This window comes from Lepisosteus platostomus, chromosome 19 (assembly GCF_059453375.1).
Source record: "Lepisosteus platostomus isolate fLepPlt1 chromosome 19, fLepPlt1.hap1, whole genome shotgun sequence".
In the NCBI taxonomy this organism is placed as follows: domain Eukaryota; kingdom Metazoa; phylum Chordata; class Actinopteri; order Semionotiformes; family Lepisosteidae; genus Lepisosteus; species Lepisosteus platostomus.
The window spans coordinates 19,617,496-19,637,000 of record NC_142629.1 but is presented as its reverse complement, the minus strand read 5'-3'; the positions used below and the strand labels follow the sequence as shown (position 1 = coordinate 19,637,000).

Genomic DNA, 19,505 nt, shown 5'->3' with positions numbered 1-19,505 from the left:
GTGCTTAGCATCGCTGCCTCATAGCACCGGGGCCCTGGGTTTGATTCCAGGGGTCCTGTCTGTGTGGAGTCTGCATGTTTGTTCGCGCTGCAGGGGACACCTCACCCCCACAGACACAAGCTCACACCACAGCCCATTTTCCCACAACACAATCAACCCGCCAGTATCAGTTTGTGTTCAGTGCTGGGGAGGTGCCTTGTCCTTGCAGAACAAAAACAAGGTGATCAGGACTGACGGCAAGATTCAGGTATTCAAGTACCCAGTAAATCCAGGGCTCAAATGGGGGAACTGTTTCACGAGCTACACAATATCCTCACACACGATGACAGAGCCTTGGAAAGCCGTGTGGAGAGTGAGGTGCTCGTACCCAGCCGGAGTTAAAAGACCACGCATTGAGCAGAGCAACTGAGCAAAAGCACACTATCGATCTATCCAACCCAGAAAAGCACACATCTCTGTGATACAGGCTGCAGTCCAGAGAAACCTGTAAGTTTACAAAGAATGGAGGCAATTTCACACCTCTGGTTGTGCCAGAGGGTCCTCAGTGGAAGAGATACCGGGGTCCCCAGCACTGCTGTCACTTCTTCTGTACTCCTCCTATGCTAACAACTGTGTATCTACTGCTGACTCTGTGAAATGAATCAAGTCTGCAGATGATCCTACCGGAATAAAAAAAAAATCTGTAGAGGAAGGAGGTCATTGCTATAGTCAGCACCCCAGAAATCCGGACCCACGAGAACATAAGCAGAGCATGCAAACTCCACACACACAGCACCCAAGGAACTCGGACGCACGAGAACATAAGCAGAGCATGCAAACTCCACACACACAGCACCCAAGGAACTCGGACGCACGAGAACATAAGCAGAGCATGCAAACTCCACACACAAAGCACCCAAGGAAACAGGACCCACAAGAACATAAGCAGAGCATGCAAACTCCACACACTCACAGCACCCCCAGGAAACCAGACCCACGAGAACAGGGGCAGAGCATGCAAACTCCACACAGACAGCACCCCAGGAATTAAATCCAGGGTCTCAGTGCTGGAACCCATCTCGTCTCTAACCTTTTCACCTCCACATCCAGGAGACATGCAGGTCTCGACCGGAGACCGGAGACTCCTCACTCCTGCAGTAACACACCCAGCAGGACTCGCTCATGGTCCAGTGAGCCCAGCGCTGATGTGTCCCTGATAGTCCTGTCCCACAGCCTGCTTGTCACCGTTTCTTCCTTTTCTTCCGCATAATGTCCACAAAATACTCCAGCTGGCGCTTTCTAGACTAACGTTTCTGCTTTGCTCGCTGATTAGATTAAAAAAGCCGTCTGTTTATCTGCTGGAGGTCAGATCGCAACAACTTCTGCAGCACCGTTTCCCCGGCAACCACGTTTTATTTAACAAAGTAAAATAAACACAGGAGAAAAGTTTGCAAACATGCAGGCAGGATGAGCGCTGCAGACACAGGCTGCTGCCCGGGTCCGTCTTGTGAAATAAACAGAACAGAAAACAGAAAGAAAAATACACACTAGAGTACACATAACACAATCAGGGGGACACAATACTCCTGCTCTTTACACAAACAGGTCGGCGCAGCTGTCATGATGTCTCATTTACAAAGAGTCTGAAGATTTGCTCGTCTCTTCCCAGAGCAGCTTCACTCCGGAGAGCAAGAAACAGCTCCTGCCGAGTCCGTCTTGTAAGAGAGACACAGAAATCCGCGACACGATTAATACGCTGAAATTGTATAATTCATTCTGATGCTCAATCAAATCTGCGGAACGCGTGGGCAGCGCACGTGTTCTGTAGTGCGCTATAGAGCACTAGAGAGACTACATCTCCCACAAGCCCTGTGGGCGACTTCCTTTTGACGTCATCGATTCGCGTCTTTTTTCTTTTTAATTAGAACAACAATACATGCCATAAAAACCAGAATACATATAACATAGAGTATAGTCAGGGGTAGATACGATAATACATGTACATGTAATGCAAAAAGATTAAACAAGTAATCTTGTTTAATAGTAAACAAAAGCAGATAAGGTCCGTACATGTTTCAAATTGTCTGTACAAACGCATTTACATCCGTTTTAAAGTGTTTAAACATGGGTCTCCTCCCACAGCATTTCGTTAGTTATTATATCGTGGAAGTATCATATTTTTTTAAATACAAACGACATTTTCATATTACTTTCAATGGATTTAAATGTTGCATGATGTTACTTCTTTAAAAGTAATGTCAATATTAGTTTCCTTCTTTACATTAGCTTTCAGAGTTGCTGTCACAAAAGTCACAGTTACCATCTGTTTTGATTTTCAATCTCTGCACAACGACGATCTGTAAGGAGGCGCTTCAAGATTCGCCGCCATAGACTCGTGTATCTCTGTCGAAAGTGCAGTTCTTTTTGAACTCTTGTAGCAATTAAAATAGATACGATACAAAACAAGAGTATATATAGCAAATCAATAATGTCATCAGGGGTACATAGATAGTATAAAATATTTACACTCCTGAAAAAAAAATTTCAATATCTGCACAACAAGTCTTCGACAGCGCTTTGAGACTCACCGCCATAGACTCGTGTATCTCTGTCGCCACCCAGTGGCCATTTCTCGGAAGTGTCACCGCCCGCCGTAATTCAGTACAGTCCCGGAATAGAAATTCTGATTGGACGAGAGCCGTATCCATCCCGCCTCCTGCCGAAACTCGGCACTGATTGGTTATGAGCCGAGTCACTCAAGGTGGGGGCGGTATTTCCGTGTAAGAACACGGAAGTCCGCGGTGATTGGCTAGGAGCGGTGTCACTCACCCAAACTAAAAGGAAGTCCCGCCTTTTTCCAGCCAACGGCGGTGATTGGACACGCCGTGCGTCACTCTTATGACGTCACTTAACCACGACGGATCCGGATCTGATGCGTGATTAGCGCGACAGCCGGTCCGTCGCTGAGATCGGTGTGGAGCCGCGGCCCAGGATGCTATGGTTCCGCTCTCTGCTCGTCAAGCACTGCGGACTCCCGGAAAACCGTATTGCAGGGCAGAGAGTTATTGAACTCCAGACGTCGCCGGAGCGTTACTTTACTGGCGAGTCGCCTCGCGTCGTTGATTAATTCGACCTTATTGTGTTTTCTCTTCTTTAACATTTATATTGCAATAGTCAAAATGCTATTTAATGCACACAAGAGTACATTACAGATCACCGGGGTACATTATACAGGCAAATACAGACTAGGTAAGCACAGCTTTCATGTTGGGACATTTAGAAATAGTTTGGAGACGTGCCCTCATGTGTTTCAGATGTGACTTCTTTCCATTTGGAAGCGCCTTACTTCTACCAAGAAAAGAAAAGGCTTCGATAACGAGATCGTAATGAAGAAATAGTAACGATCATTTCAGTGCATTCTGACATTTATTGGTGCGAAATAGATGTTATTTTACTGCTGTTATATTGGGCGAGATTGGAGAGAGCGTTCAAGATGGCGTTCGGGTGGGAGGTAAAGTTTAGAGGTTGAGGAGTTTCTTGAGTTTTTCATGACCTGAATATTATTTGTTTGCTTTTTAACTACAGAAAAATAAGAACTTAAAACTAGTTGCTTAAACCTCGGTTATATTTGAAAAATAAAAAGTTATTTTTGACTTTGAAGAATTGCGATATGAGTAGTACTGGGAAAAGAAAAGAGAGTGCTGGATCTTCGAAGGAGAAGACTAAGATACCTCAGTCATATATATATGGTACTACAAGAAAATCGATGGCAACGAAAGAGAAGAGTGAAGCAGCGGCAGGGGACGTGGAAAGAGTGCTGGAGATGCACTCGTACGCGAGTGCTCGCAGCCCGAGTGAGACTCATCTGCAGGAGGAAGAGCCGGAGTCCCTGCCCAGCACACCTGTGAAAACCCCGGCGGCCAAGAGAGGAAGGGGCGAGCTGACGCTGGAGGAGCTCCAGACCAACATCTTCAACATGATGGCACAGAGCTTGGGTGAGCTGAAGGAAATGATTCGAGCTAATACAGTCGCAATCGCAGGTCTTAAAAAGTCCGTAGACTTTGTGTTTAAAGAGGTTGAAGACTTAAAGAAAGAAGTAAAAGACCTTAAACGAGTGAATACCGAACAGGAAAAACATATTAAAGAACTTGAAATGAAAGTGAACGATGCAGAAAGATACCGTCGACGATGGAATCTAAAATTACTTGGAGTTAAGGAGGAGCGCGATGAGGATATTGTTGCAACAGTGAAGGATATCTGTAGAAAGACCCTGCCGGAACAGGAGGACGTGATATCGGCCATTGACATTGTTCACAGGCTCGGGAGAGCGAACATGTCTGGGCAAGTGCGCCCCAGAACGATTATAATACAGTTCACCAAGAGGACGGCGAGGGACATGCTGTGGAGAGGGGCGAGGAGGAATGAGTATTTGAATGAGAACAAACTGAGGTTTGCAGAGGACCTGTCTGCCGCGGACAGGAGCACCAGGAACCAGCTGTGGCCCCAAGTTGAAGCTGCCAGAAGAGAGGGGAGAAGAGCCTACTTTGTGGGAGCGAGGGCCTTTGTGGACGGGAAGGAGATTCGCTCCCAGTGACTGCTCAGTTAATGATTATGTTTGGTTTATTTGTTATAGCAGTATATACTAGTGTTTGTTTAGTGTTATCTTGGAATGTTGTAGTTATGTATTAAAGACTGTTATAGTTCTGGTTCTTGAAAAACTCAATAATTTAGACAATCTTAGAGTTAGTTATTTACTTTTGTGTATGTCTTTTTCTATTTTCTCTATTAATGCCAGAGGTATTCGAAATGTTATGAAAAGAAAAGCAGTTTTTTTGTTTTGTAAGAAAGCGAATGCTGATTTTTATTTTATACAGGAAACGCATGCATGTCAATCGGATTTGCAGTTTTGGAGGAATCAGTGGGGAGATGATATTTGGCTTTCCAATGGTACTAATCACTCAGCAGGTGTTGCTGTTTTGAAAGGAAACTTTAAAGGGAAAATTCTTCACAGTAGTATGCACCATTCTGGGAGATGGATCATTTTAACAGTTGATATTGGGGGGAAACAGTTTATACTTGTTAATGTATATGCCACCAATAATAAAATACAAAATAGACTTCTGTTTCAGGAACTAGAAGATAGTATAAAACATGTTTTAAATAGATTTTCAGAAGCTAAAATAATTTTGGGTGGAGATTTTAATACAGTGTTTGATGAGAGTATGGATAGATGGCCTCAAAGGGTTAACCATAGAGGTGAGTCTGTTCATTTGGAAAATCTATGCTTTAGCTTGGGTGTAATTGATATCTGGAGATGTTTGAACCCGGGTTTAAGTCAGTTTTCATGGAGTAATCGAGATTTTTCTAAACAGTCTAGAATTGATATGTGGCTCATTTCAAAAGAATTGGAGAATCTCACTACTGATGTCTATATGAGTCCTGCAGTTTTGACGGATCATAAAGGTATCTTTTTGTCGATTAATACATCTGGATCTTTAAAAACCAAAAAATTTAGTTACTGGAAATTTAATAAAACTCTTTTGGAAGATGACCAATTTGTAACGGATGCTAACTTAATTATAAAAAGTTGTTATAGAAAGGCATTACAGAACAATTCTTTCGGTAGTAATTGGGAATTTATGAAGTATAAAATTAGGGAGTTAGCTATTAAAAGGAGCAAAACCCTAGTTATGTTAAAAAGAAATAAAGAAGATACTCTTATTAAAGATATAATCGAATTAACTCAGATTACTGATTACAGTCAGGAAGAAAAAGAAAAATTGAATCTTTTGCAATTGCAATTAGATCAGATTTATGAAGAAAAAGCTAAAGGTGCATTTATACGATCAAGAAGAACATGGATGGAAGAAGGGGAAAAAAATACTAAATATTTTTATAATTTAGAAAAAAGAAATTTAGAATATAAATTGATTGACAAGTTAAAAATTAATGGCAGTATTACAGATAATCCTAAAGATATAGCTTTATATGTTACGGATTTTTACAAAACTTTATACTCAGCAAAACAGAACAGGACGGATATGGATGTATTTTTGCATTCCATAAGGAGAGACGCTAGATTTATAGATGAGGAATTCCGTATACAATGTGATCAACAAATTACTAAGAACGAAATAAAGATTAATATTGATAAGTTAAAAGACAATAAATCCCCTGGGAATGATGGTTTATGTAGTGAATTTTATAATTTTTTTCAAGATTTGTTAATTGATTTTTTATTTGGTGTTTTTGAAGAAGCTATACAAAAAAAAGAAATGCCACCTTCTCTGAAACAGGGTTTGATTTCACTTATTCCCAAACCTGACAAGGATAAGCTAATATTAGAAAATTGGAGACCTATAACTCTGTTGAATAATGATGCAAAATTATTAGCTTTGATATTTGCGAATAGATTAAAGAAAGGGTTGGCTCAGATTATTGATGAGACGCAATCTGGTTTTATGAAAGGCAGGCATATTTGTAATAATATCCGTTTAATTCTGGACCTGATAGATTACAGTGATCTTATAGAAGATGATAGTTATATCTTATTTGTGGACTTTTATAAAGCTTTTGATACAGTAGAGCATACATTTATTTTTAAGTGTTTAGAATTTTTTGGTTTTGGTGAATATTTTCAGAATGTTGTTAAGACTCTTTATAATGGGTGTAATAGCTCAGTCAGATTACATAATGGTACATCTCCGAGATTTGAAATTGGAAGAGGTATTAGGCAGGGATGTCCAATATCTCCTTTTCTCTTTTTATTAGTAACTCAGACTTTGACTCTTCATATTAATAATAGCATTATGGAAGGCATTAGTATCTTGGGAAGGGAAATTAAGATTTGTCAACTAGCAGACGATACCACTATTTTTCTTAAGAATAGTAAAGAGGTTTCTAAAGCAATTGAGGTTTTAAATGTGTTCTCATCAGTTTCAGGATTGTCTTTGAATATTGACAAGTGTGAACTGTTTTCTCTGAAGGAATCTAATTTGGATGCAATAGTGAATATACCTGTGAAGAAAGTGGTTCGTTATTTGGGTATAATAATCTGTAAAGACCAAGATGAAAGATGTAAATTGAATTTTATGCCTATATTAGATAAAACTAAAAAAAGATTTCAGTCTTGGTTAATGAGGGACCTATCGTTGGCAGGTCGGGTTCTACTGTCGAAAGCAGAAGGTATATCTCGCTTTGTATACGCCTCGCTTTCACTGAATGTACCTTCGCATCTTATTGATGAGTTTGATAAACTATTATACAACTTTATTTGGAAGAATAAACCTCATTATATTAGGAAACACCTTCTGAGTAAACCAAAAAACCAAGGTGGTTTGAATGTTATAGACTTTTATATGTCAAATATAACTTTTAAAATAAATTGGATTAGGAAATTTATTAATAATAAAAATAGTATTTGGAATTTTATTCCAAACATAATTTTTCAGAATGTTGGGAATCTTGACTTTTTGTTAAAATGTAACTTTGAGATAAAGAAAATCCCAGTTAAGTTATCTAATTTTCATAAGCAAGTATTATTATACTGGACTTTATTATACAAACACAACTTCTCACCACACACATATTATATTTGGAATAATAAAGACATTAAGTTTAAAAATAAAAGTTTATTTTTACATAATTGGTTTAATAACAAAATTTATTTAGTAGCTCAACTGTTGAATGAAGATGGTAGATTGCTTACTTATCCTGAATTCCTGGAGAGATTTCAGTTTCCTGTTACTCCAAAGGAATATGCAATAGTTTTTGATGCCATTCCGGAAGGTGTAGTGTGCTTATTAAAAGCCAGTCAAAGTGTTAATAGGACTGACGTTCTTTTGGGTCCTACAACTGATTTATTCTTGGATGGCGTGGAAATAAAGGATAAGAAGTGTAACAATACTCATATTAGAAATCTTTGTAAACCCCATCTTATCCCTTCTTGTTTGTCTTTTTGGAATGCAATGTTTGAAAATATAAACTGGAAGTTAGTTTGGACAATTCCTGATAGATTTTGTATTACCAATAAAGTTAAAGAGATATCGTTTAAAATCATTCATAAGTTTTATCCAGTGAAATTAGTACTTTTTAAATTTAAGCATGAGCAGGATGATCTGTGTGTTTTTTGTCGGGCGGAAAAGGAATCTTTGGTGCATTTATTTGTTAGGTGTAGGTTTGTGAAGTTGTTTTGGACGGATTTACAGAGTTTTGTTTGCAGGAAGTTAAAGGTGTTTTTTAGATTGAAGGATTTTGACATTTTATTGTACTGTTTAGTAGAAAATTTGGAAAAAGAGCATTTATTTATAGTCAATTTATTAATCATTCTTGGTAAATTTCACATCCATAAATCCAAATGGTCTAATAATACTCCCCTTTTTAGTTCTTTTGAGGTGGAGCTGAAACATTATTTAAATTCTATTAAAAATGTGAGAAATAATAAAGCACGGAAAACATATGATATATGTAAAAAATACAAGTTAATCATATAACTTACCTATTACCTCTGGCGGTTAATTGTTTACTTTTCTGTTTGTGTTTGTTTGCTTATACCTAATTTGATCCTCTGATTGTATTTGTATTTGTAAATTATTTACAAGTTTAATAAAAAATTCTTTAAAAAAAAATATTGGGCGAGATTTCACACGGATAATCAAACGAGAACGGGTTTGCCCTGGAATCCATTCCACTGCCGAATCTGAAAGTCCGAGCAACAGAACGGACGTATTGTAAGGCGACTGTGGTGTTGCTCGACCACATCAATTAGGCGAGAAGTACACTCTGCTACTACGACATACGGTCTAATGATTCCATTTCGATTATTTCTTATCTTTAGGCTATTTACACATATAATAACGAGCAAGTATAATGATTAAGTCGGTGATACATTATATGTTATATTCGGCTCAGCAGTATTGAGCAGTAAAATAACATCTATTTCTCACCAATAAATGTCAGAATAAGAAACCTTCTTTACACAATTGTGCCGATCAATTCAGTGTTTTAATAACAGGACAAAACAAAAACAAACGTGAGGTTTCTGGGCTGCTTTGAAAAAGACAATTATCATCTATATTACTTTTAAATCTCTGCACACTATGTATCTTTACCGGGTCGATTCAATGTACAATATTGTAATGACGCCTTAACCTTATTATTCATACAAAATGTGTTTGACAATAGTCATGTTTTATTCCACTCAGTTTCCCCAAAGAGGTGCTCCATAATAGTTTGACAAGATATTGTGAGATTGCAAGAGGGATCTTAAGTATTTATTAGTACAAGTAGAACTAAATTGTTTTCCTTGTAGTCTAATAAAGGTTGTAAATCCTTCCATAGTTTCTGATGGGCTACTGTTAGTTTCTTAAAAGCATCAATACCTCTCTAGGAGTAGCTCTGGTTACGACGGATTGTTATCAGACTTATCACAAACATTATATCTATTCATAAAATCTTCTTGATTCTACATTTCATCATCCACACCAGTTAATTTGTTGACCCCGCTTATACTATTTTAAACCCACTTTTCAAAGCACGGGTTTATTTTTTCTCTGTATTCTAGATGATGATATCAATGGGAGGTATGTTTATGTATAAGAGACCACGTGAGGGGAACTTCTTCATGGACGCTGGCACGTTTTGGGGGGGTTTCCAGCATCCAAATGACATTCAAGTAAAAAGTCTATACCCGCTAGTTCCTGAATGATTAAATTAGGGGAAACATACACCACCTACTTTGCTTAATTTTGTAAATAATACTCTGTCGGTATCAGTATTAGATGCTCTAAACCCTGTAGCATTTAGGCCTCCTTCTGCCTGTGTTTGACAAATAACAACCATGAATATTTTTTTTATTTTACAGTGGTAAAGAACATCAAATCACATCTCTTTTTGGATTTTTGAAAATCTTAATACCAAGATATTTAATCACATCTTTTACATGTATATTACGTATGGAGCAGACACTTTCCAACAGCCACCAGTTCACTTTTCTGATATGTAAAGAAAGACCAGATACAGAGGAAATGACTTGTAAATGCATTTAATTGCTTTGTCCACCTCTGTGTGCTTTCTCAGAGAGACAGTTGTATCCTCAGCCAATTGGGAACACCTGTAATCTCTTTATCCTGTACTTGAACACCCTGAAACTATTTGTTATAGGAGCGTAGGCAGTGGGAAGAGGAGTGGGCTCGTGTCGAATTGCCTTACCCGTTCCCAATCTGCAGGAGGTCCCACGACGGCAGGTAGCTGCTCCAGTCGCTGGAGCTCAGTTCGCTGTCGAGGGAGGACGAGGGCTCTGGCTCGGGGGAATCACGGCTCCACAGCTCCTACCTGATGCAGAGTGTTTCTGCCCTCCCGATGGCCTCTGTGTTTTAGAAGGATCCATCTCTCTTCGCTTGCTTACACCACAGGTTTCATCGACCATAGTGTGCATCCTGAAGCAGTGAGTTATCGGTCTTATTTCTACTGAGAAACAGTTCAAGCACTCACAAAACAATAACCAGGAGACGGTATATGAAAAAGTATTGTAAGACTTGCAGAGTAGATTTGAATAGACAGTGGATGTCACACTGCGTGCTTGAATATCACGAGATTCAGTTCATTCTTTCCTGCAGATTAACTTCCTGTTTGACATTGTACCGCTGTCACTTCTTCACAAACTCATAACTCGCCGTGTTCAATTTTGTGTTGAGTTACAGGAACCTCAGCATCAGATGAAATATTCTCCAGCGCCCCAGGGAGACTGGGGGACTTGCCAGATTTTCAGCTTTATTACTGGGTCCTTCGGCTCAGGGCTGTTGAGCAAGGTGCTCCCCTCTGCTGGAGAGCCACAGGGGCACTACAGAGCGGCCTCGTCTTCCCTGCTCCTGCCCGTGCCTGTGGACGGCCAGTGTGACCGCGCGCGAGACAAAGTAGTGCATTCGTGGTGTAAATACAGAACGTTCACTAGCTGACTGAGGAAAGTTACAGAGACGGGAGTATACGTTCTGAAATAATGTGAACCACTGTTACTACACACAGACAGACTACTCAAAAATCATGTGGCTTTTTAAGGTCATTTTGTCTGCCTAAAGTATGTTAGATTTGTCACAGCAAAGAGTTTGAATACTTACAGAATGCAGCAGCTAGAATTGTTACTTGGAGCAACAGGTATGACCACATAACCCCCATACTTATCTCTCTTCAGTGGCTTCCTATCATGTACGGGGCGGACTTCAAAATCCTTCTACTTACTTACAAGGCTCTCAGAGGTCAGGCACCCGTCCTGCCTCGCAGGGATGCTGCAGAGGAGAAATGCTGTACACAGCATGGTTTCAGAGGCCTGTCCGTCATGGGCTGGGCACCATGTGAGTTGAATGCTGCATCAGTGCCATGGATCCAAGAGGGGCATCGTGGATACAGCTATCGTTTAGGAGGATTCTGCTGGTCTGCAGAGACCTGCATGGGGTACTGACATACAGACGACGTGATGGATGGATGGATTGATTAATACCCGCATTCATTTATTTCTTTTTTTTTAATGATATAATGTTAGCATGCCCAAAGGGGTTGGGCAGCCAGTTGACCTTGGACCCCTAGAGGATTTTATTCTCTTTACTGAGGAGCCTTTGGTTCCTTTCCTCCATTGTCTTCAGTTCTGTATTCACAAAATGTATATTTACTTGCACTGTTAAGCACCTTGGGGCAACCTTGTTGTGAAAGGCGCTATATGAAAATAAATTGAATTGAATGGAATGACAGAGTCACGGCTTTTCCAGTTTCCTCTCCTATTTTCTTTATCTGCACTCTAAAACACAGTGAAACCTTGAACCTTTCAACTGGACCACTGCCGTTCTACATCACAATGACTTTAACTAGGACGGAGACTTGAATGGGATGAAAAAGGAAAAGGCATTATTTGCAGGAAGAAATTAAACTGTTCCACCTGATCACTTGCTAAACAAAGTGATTCACTGGAGTGGAGGCGGTGAAAGCTTTGTGAATCAACTTACAAAAGGATACATGTAAGAAACGTAGCTCCCATATTTAACCCTTGAAAAATCTCTGAGTGTTATGTGCAGGTGAAAGTATTGTTCAATTATTCTAATAAAGCTCACTCAACTAAGACCCATGTTGAAAAAGTACCAGAGTATTCTCATCTAAGAGGAAATTCTAACAAGTAGGATGTTAAAATGAAAAGCATTAAAAACTGAATGATCTTCAGTAGCTAAGTGATTATTGAGCTCTGGGTCACAGTGCTCCTGAAAAAAAAATCAAATTTCAGCAGAGACACCCACGGACAGCAGGTGAGCACCAAGCTGTGCCAGTGTCTAAGTGTATGAATCACAGTTTCAAGGAGCTTTTTTCAGTTTCGTTCCACTGATCGGCCAACACGGGGGGCACTACAGTCTTACTCGCCCTATTGCATTAAGAAACTGTACAACATTCTCCAATAACCTCACCTAACGAAAAGCAATTTGCGTAGCAGGGAAAGACTGGACTCCCACTGGGGATTTTTGTTTTTCATCCCGATGGGGATGTGCACTATATAGAACGTTGCTGGACCCATGTGCAATTGGTGTCATTTCTAACCTAGAGGTCAAAGCTGTGAAACTTTCTAAGAGATGGAAGATCTCTTGCGAGACACCGATTCACAGAAGGGGCTAATGAGATCTTTGCTTGAAGTCTCATTATGCTGCACTATTTCATTTGTCAGTGGGCACGACTCACAGGCATCTAAAATCATTTCAGTGAGGGACTAAACAGGCCTCTCGCAAAGACTCGGGAACGGACACAGACCTTATCATCTCTGCTCCACGGGAAGCGTACAGAGATCACATTAGATGTGTTGCTCAAGCTCTTTATTGTCACGTACAGTAAACCCAGCAGTGTGGTCAGTGCGGGATGTGTTCTGTCCCGACGGCAGGGTCAGCAGCCAGAGGAGACCTGAAACACAAGACGGAGAGGTAAGACATTGATTCCGACAGAGAGAGCTTTCACACCGGATTACTGACAAGAGGAGCAATAAGAGAAGAGTTGTAAAGACACGCCGAAGAGAATATTCTCATCTAAGAGGAAATACTAACAAGTAGGAAGTTAAAATGAAAAGCATTAAAAACTGAATGATCTTCAGTAGCGAAACGATTACTGAGCTCTGGGTCACGGTGCTCTTGAAAAAAAATCAAATTTGAGCAGAGACGCTCACGGACAGCAGGTGAGTGAATGAGTTGTTTATTTTGTTTCCTGTGAATTATGTAGAATTCACAACGTTTTCCATTTGTACAGGAAAACCATTGCGAGCAGATTCACTTCTTCTGCACTAGAATGAATGATTTCCATCTTCACTCTAGGGTACTGTGCTTTGTAGCACTGTATTGTATTCAGCATATATGTCTGTTATGTATACATTTTCTTTCTCACTTTGTCTCTCTGTCCATTTGTATCAGTTTTTTGGAGAGCACCATCACACCAGCATCACAACATTTATTCTACTGCCTTATTAAGCAAATGTCTCTACTAAATTATTTTCATATAGAAAACATATTTTTGGACATGATATACACAAATGGCTAATTATACCTTCTGATAATATTTCCATCTTAGAAATGAAGCATTTCTCTCCCGCAGTTTGAGGTTGTTAAATAGAAAACTGGATCACCCCAGGGCTGAATCTTCTCCCTCTCTTACACACTTTGTTCACGAACGATTACAAGAGCAAACACATAGACTGACTTCTCACAAAGTGTGTCGATGACACAGTCCCGGTCAGCTTACTAAAGGACCCAGAAAATCACCACGGGCCATTCTGAACAGTTTCTCGGAATGGTCTGTTGACTTCTCTTTGATGTTTCATGTTACAAGAGCAAAACAATACTCACTGATTTGAGGATAATTGCGCCATCCCTCCAGCCTACTGAAATGAACCGTCAGACTGCAGAAGCTGTCAGTGACTACAGGTCCTTGGGACTGGTCAGAGAAACCCGAGATGAGACAAACGTTGTGAGACCATTTATAAGCTTGTGACCTCAAATTAAACAGAAGTCAGACATTTTCAAAGGGGGCAACACCGCGGCACAGTGCTTAGCATCGCTGCCTCATAGCACCGGGGCCCTGGGTTTGATTCCAGGGGTCCTGTCTGTGTGGAGTCTGCATGTTTGTTCGCGCTGCAGGGGACACCTCACCCCCACAGACACAAGCTCACACCACAGCCCATTTTCCCACAACACAATCAACCCGCCAGTATCAGTTTGTGTTCAGTGCTGGGGAGGTGCCTTGTCCTTGCAGAACAAAAACAAGGTGATCAGGACTGACGGCAAGATTCAGGTATTCAAGTACCCAGTAAATCCAGGGCTCAAATGGGGGAACTGTTTCACGAGCTACACAATATCCTCACACACGATGACAGAGCCTTGGAAAGCCGTGTGGAGAGTGAGGTGCTCGTACCCAGCCGGAGTTAAAAGACCACGCATTGAGCAGAGCAACTGAGCAAAAGCACACTATCGATCTATCCAACCCAGAAAAGCACACATCTCTGTGATACAGGCTGCAGTCCAGAGAAACCTGTAAGTTTACAAAGAATGGAGGCAATTTCACACCTCTGGTTGTGCCAGAGGGTCCTCAGTGGAAGAGATACCGGGGTCCCCAGCACTGCTGTCACTTCTTCTGTACTCCTCCTATGCTAACAACTGTGTATCTACTGCTGACTCTGTGAAATGAATCAAGTCTGCAGATGATCCTACCGGAATAAAAAAAAAATCTGTAGAGGAAGGAGGTCATTGCTATAGTCAGCACCCCAGAAATCCGGACCCACGAGAACATAAGCAGAGCATGCAAACTCCACACACACAGCACCCAAGGAACTCGGACGCACGAGAACATAAGCAGAGCATGCAAACTCCACACACACAGCACCCAAGGAACTCGGACGCACGAGAACATAAGCAGAGCATGCAAACTCCACACACAAAGCACCCAAGGAAACAGGACCCACAAGAACATAAGCAGAGCATGCAAACTCCACACACTCACAGCACCCCCAGGAAACCAGACCCACGAGAACAGGGGCAGAGCATGCAAACTCCACACAGACAGCACCCCAGGAATTAAATCCAGGGTCTCAGTGCTGGAACCCATCTCGTCTCTAACCTTTTCACCTCCACATCCAGGAGACATGCAGGTCTCGACCGGAGACCGGAGACTCCTCACTCCTGCAGTAACACACCCAGCAGGACTCGCTCATGGTCCAGTGAGCCCAGCGCTGATGTGTCCCTGATAGTCCTGTCCCACAGCCTGCTTGTCACCGTTTCTTCCTTTTCTTCCGCATAATGTCCACAAAATACTCCAGCTGGCGCTTTCTAGACTAACGTTTCTGCTTTGCTCGCTGATTAGATTAAAAAAGCCGTCTGTTTATCTGCTGGAGGTCAGATCGCAACAACTTCTGCAGCACCGTTTCCCCGGCAACCACGTTTTATTTAACAAAGTAAAATAAACACAGGAGAAAAGTTTGCAAACATGCAGGCAGGATGAGCGCTGCAGACACAGGCTGCTGCCCGGGTCCGTCTTGTGAAATAAACAGAACAGAAAACAGAAAGAAAAATACACACTAGAGTACACATAACACAATCAGGGGGACACAATACTCCTGCTCTTTACACAAACAGGTCGGCGCAGCTGTCATGATGTCTCATTTACAAAGAGTCTGAAGATTTGCTCGTCTCTTCCCAGAGCAGCTTCACTCCGGAGAGCAAGAAACAGCTCCTGCCGAGTCCGTCTTGTAAGAGAGACACAGAAATCCGCGACACGATTAATACGCTGAAATTGTATAATTCATTCTGATGCTCAATCAAATCTGCGGAACGCGTGGGCAGCGCACGTGTTCTGTAGTGCGCTATAGAGCACTAGAGAGACTACATCTCCCACAAGCCCTGTGGGCGACTTCCTTTTGACGTCATCGATTCGCGTCTTTTTTCTTTTTAATTAGAACAACAATACATGCCATAAAAACAAGAATACATATAACATAGAGTATAGTCAGGGGTAGATACGATAATACATGTACATGTAATGCAAAAAGATTAAACAAGTAATCTTGTTTAATAGTAAACAAAAGCAGATAAGGTCCGTACATGTTTCAAATTGTCTGTACAAACGCATTTACATCCGTTTTAAAGTGTTTAAACATGGGTCTCCTCCCACAGCATTTCGTTAGTTATTATATCGTGGAAGTATCATATTTTTTTAAATACAAACGACATTTTCATATTACTTTCAATGGATTTAAATGTTGCATGATGTTACTTCTTTAAAAGTAATGTCAATATTAGTTTCCTTCTTTACATTAGCTTTCAGAGTTGCTGTCACAAAAGTCACAGTTACCATCTGTTTTGATTTTCAATCTCTGCACAACGACGATCTGTAAGGAGGCGCTTCAAGATTCGCCGCCATAGACTCGTGTATCTCTGTCGAAAGTGCAGTTCTTTTTGAACTCTTGTAGCAATTAAAATAGATACGATACAAAACAAGAGTATATATAGCAAATCAATAATGTCATCAGGGGTACATAGATAGTATAAAATATTTACACTCCTGAAAAAAAAATTTCAATATCTGCACAACAAGTCTTCGACAGCGCTTTGAGACTCACCGCCATAGACTCGTGTATCTCTGTCGCCACCCAGTGGCCATTTCTCGGAAGTGTCACCGCCCGCCGTAATTCAGTACAGTCCCGGAATAGAAATTCTGATTGGACGAGAGCCGTATCCATCCCGCCTCCTGCCGAAACTCGGCACTGATTGGTTATGAGCCGAGTCACTCAAGGTGGGGGCGGTATTTCCGTGTAAGAACACGGAAGTCCGCGGTGATTGGCTAGGAGCGGTGTCACTCACCCAAACTAAAAGGAAGTCCCGCCTTTTTCCAGCCAACGGCGGTGATTGGACACGCCGTGCGTCACTCTTATGACGTCACTTAACCACGACGGATCCGGATCTGATGCGTGATTAGCGCGACAGCCGGTCCGTCGCTGAGATCGGTGTGGAGCCGCGGCCCAGGATGCTATGGTTCCGCTCTCTGCTCGTCAAGCACTGCGGACTCCCGGAAAACCGTATTGCAGGGCAGAGAGTTATTGAACTCCAGACGTCGCCGGAGCGTTACTTTACTGGCGAGTCGCCTCGCGTCGTTGATTAATTCGACCTTATTGTGTTTTCTCTTCTTTAACATTTATATTGCAATAGTCAAAATGCTATTTAATGCACACAAGAGTACATTACAGATCACCGGGGTACATTATACAGGCAAATACAGACTAGGTAAGCACAGCTTTCATGTTGGGACATTTAGAAATAGTTTGGAGACGTGCCCTCATGTGTTTCAGATGTGACTTCTTTCCATTTGGAAGCGCCTTACTTCTACCAAGAAAAGAAAAGGCTTCGATAACGAGATCGTAATGAAGAAATAGTAACGATCATTTCAGTGCATTCTGACATTTATTGGTGCGAAATAGATGTTATTTTACTGCTGTTATATTGGGCGAGATTTCACACGGATAATCAAACGAGAACGGGTTTGCCCTGGAATCCATTCCACTGCCGAAACTGAAAGTCAGAGCAACAGAACGGACGTATTGTAAGGCGATTGTGGTGTTGCTCGACCACATCAATTAGGCGAGAAGTACACTCTGCTACTACGACATACGGTCTAATGATTCCATTTCGATTATTTCTTATCTTTAGGCTATTTACACATATAATAACGAGCAAGTATAATGATTAAGCCAGTGATAAATTATATGTTATATTCGGTTCAGCAGTATTGAGCAGTAAAATAACATCTATTTCTCACCAATAAATGTCCGAATTAGAAACCTTCTTTACACAATTGTGCCGATCAATTCAGTGTTTTAATAACAGGACAAAACAAAAACAAACGTAAGGTTTCTGGGCTGCTTTGAAAAAGACAATTATCATCTATATTACTTTTAAATCTCTGCACACTATGTATCTTTACCGGGTCGATTCAATGTACAATTTTGTAATGACGCCTTAACCTTATTTTTCATACAAAATGTGTTTGACAATAGTCATGTTTTATTCCACTCAGTTTCCCCAAAGAGGTGCTCCAAAATAGTTTGACAAGATATTGTGAGATTGCAAGAGGGATCTTAAGTATTAGTACAAGTAGAACTAAATTGTTTTCCTTGTAGTCTAATAAAGGTTGTAAATTCTTCCATAGTTTCTGATGGGCTACTGTTAGTTTCTTAAAAGCATCAATACCTCTCTAGGAGTAGCTCTGGTTACGACGGATTGTTATCAGACTTATAACAAACATTATATCTATTCAAAAAATCTTCTGGATTCTACATTTCATCATCCATACCAGTTAATTTGTTGACCCCGCTTATACTATTTTAAACCCACTTTTCAAAGCACGGGTTTATATTTTCTCTGTATTCTAGATGATGATATCAATGGGAGGTATGTTTATCTATAAGAGACCACGTGAGGGGAACTTCTTCATGGACGCTGGCACGTTTTGGGGGGGTTTCCAGCATCCAAATGACATTCAAGTAAAAAGTCTATACCCGCTAGTTCCTGAATGATTGAATTAGGGGAAACATACACCACCTACTTTGCTTAATTTTGTAAATAATACTCTGTCGGTATCAGTATTAGATGCTCTAAATCCTGTAGCATTTAGGCCTCCTTCTGCCTGTGTTTGACAAATAACAACCATGAATATTTTTTTTTTATTTTACGTTGGTAAAGAACATCAAATCAAATCTCTTTTTGGATTTTTTAAAATCTTAATACCAAGATATTTAATCACATCTTTTACATGTATATTACGTATGGAGCAGACACTTTCCAACAGCCACCAGTTCACTTTTCTGATATGTAAAGAAAGACCAGATACAGAGGAAATGACTTGTAAATACATTTAATTGCTTTGTCCACCTCTGTGTGCTTTCTCAGAGAGACAGTTGTATCCTCAGCCAATTGGGAACACCTGTAATCTCTTTATCCTGAACACCCTGAAACTATTTGTTATAGGAGCGTAGGCAGTGGGAAGAGGAGTGGGCTCGTGTCGAATTGCCTTACCCGTTCCCAATCTGCAGGAGGTCCCACGACGGAAGGTAGCTGCTCCAGTCGCTGGAGCTCAGTTCGCTGTCGAAGGAGGACGAGGGCTCTGGCTCGGGGGAATCACGGCTCCACAGCTCCTACCTCACAACTGGCAACCCACTGAAGCTAAGCAGGTGTGAGCCTGGTCAGTACCTGGATGGGAGACCTCCCGGGAAAAACTAAGGTTGCTGCTGGAAGAGGTGTTAGTGGGGCCAGCAGGGGGCGCTCACCCTGTGGTCCACGTGGGTCCTAATGCCCCAGTATAGTGATGGGGACACTATACTGTAAACAGGTGCCGTCCTTCGGATGAGACGTAAAACCGAGGTCCTGACTCTCTGTGGTCGTTAAAAATCCCAGGGCGTTTCTCGAAAAGAGTAGGGGTGTAACCCCGGCGTCCTGGCCAAATTTCCCATTGGCCTTAACCAATCATGG

General features: G+C 41.2%; 2 long non-coding RNA genes across 2 annotated transcripts in view; one reads left to right on the top strand and one right to left on the bottom strand.

Annotated features, from left to right (window-relative positions):
• Positions 1-465: 465 nt before the first annotated feature.
• LOC148645379 (uncharacterized) overlaps positions 466-19,505 on the bottom strand; it is a 35,027-nt gene continuing 15,987 nt past the window's right edge. Inside the window, exons 6-8 of the long non-coding RNA XR_015928554.1 lie at positions 10,189-10,345; positions 1,078-3,327; positions 466-484 (exon numbers count right to left, since the gene is read on the bottom strand). This is a non-coding gene — a long non-coding RNA (uncharacterized LOC148645379). The remainder of the gene's footprint in view (positions 485-1,077; positions 3,328-10,188; positions 10,346-19,505) is intronic.
• On the top strand, positions 3,176-11,715 carry LOC148645380 (uncharacterized). The gene is made up of 2 exons (XR_015928555.1): positions 3,176-3,228; positions 10,141-11,715. It is a non-coding gene; the product is annotated as an uncharacterized LOC148645380 (long non-coding RNA).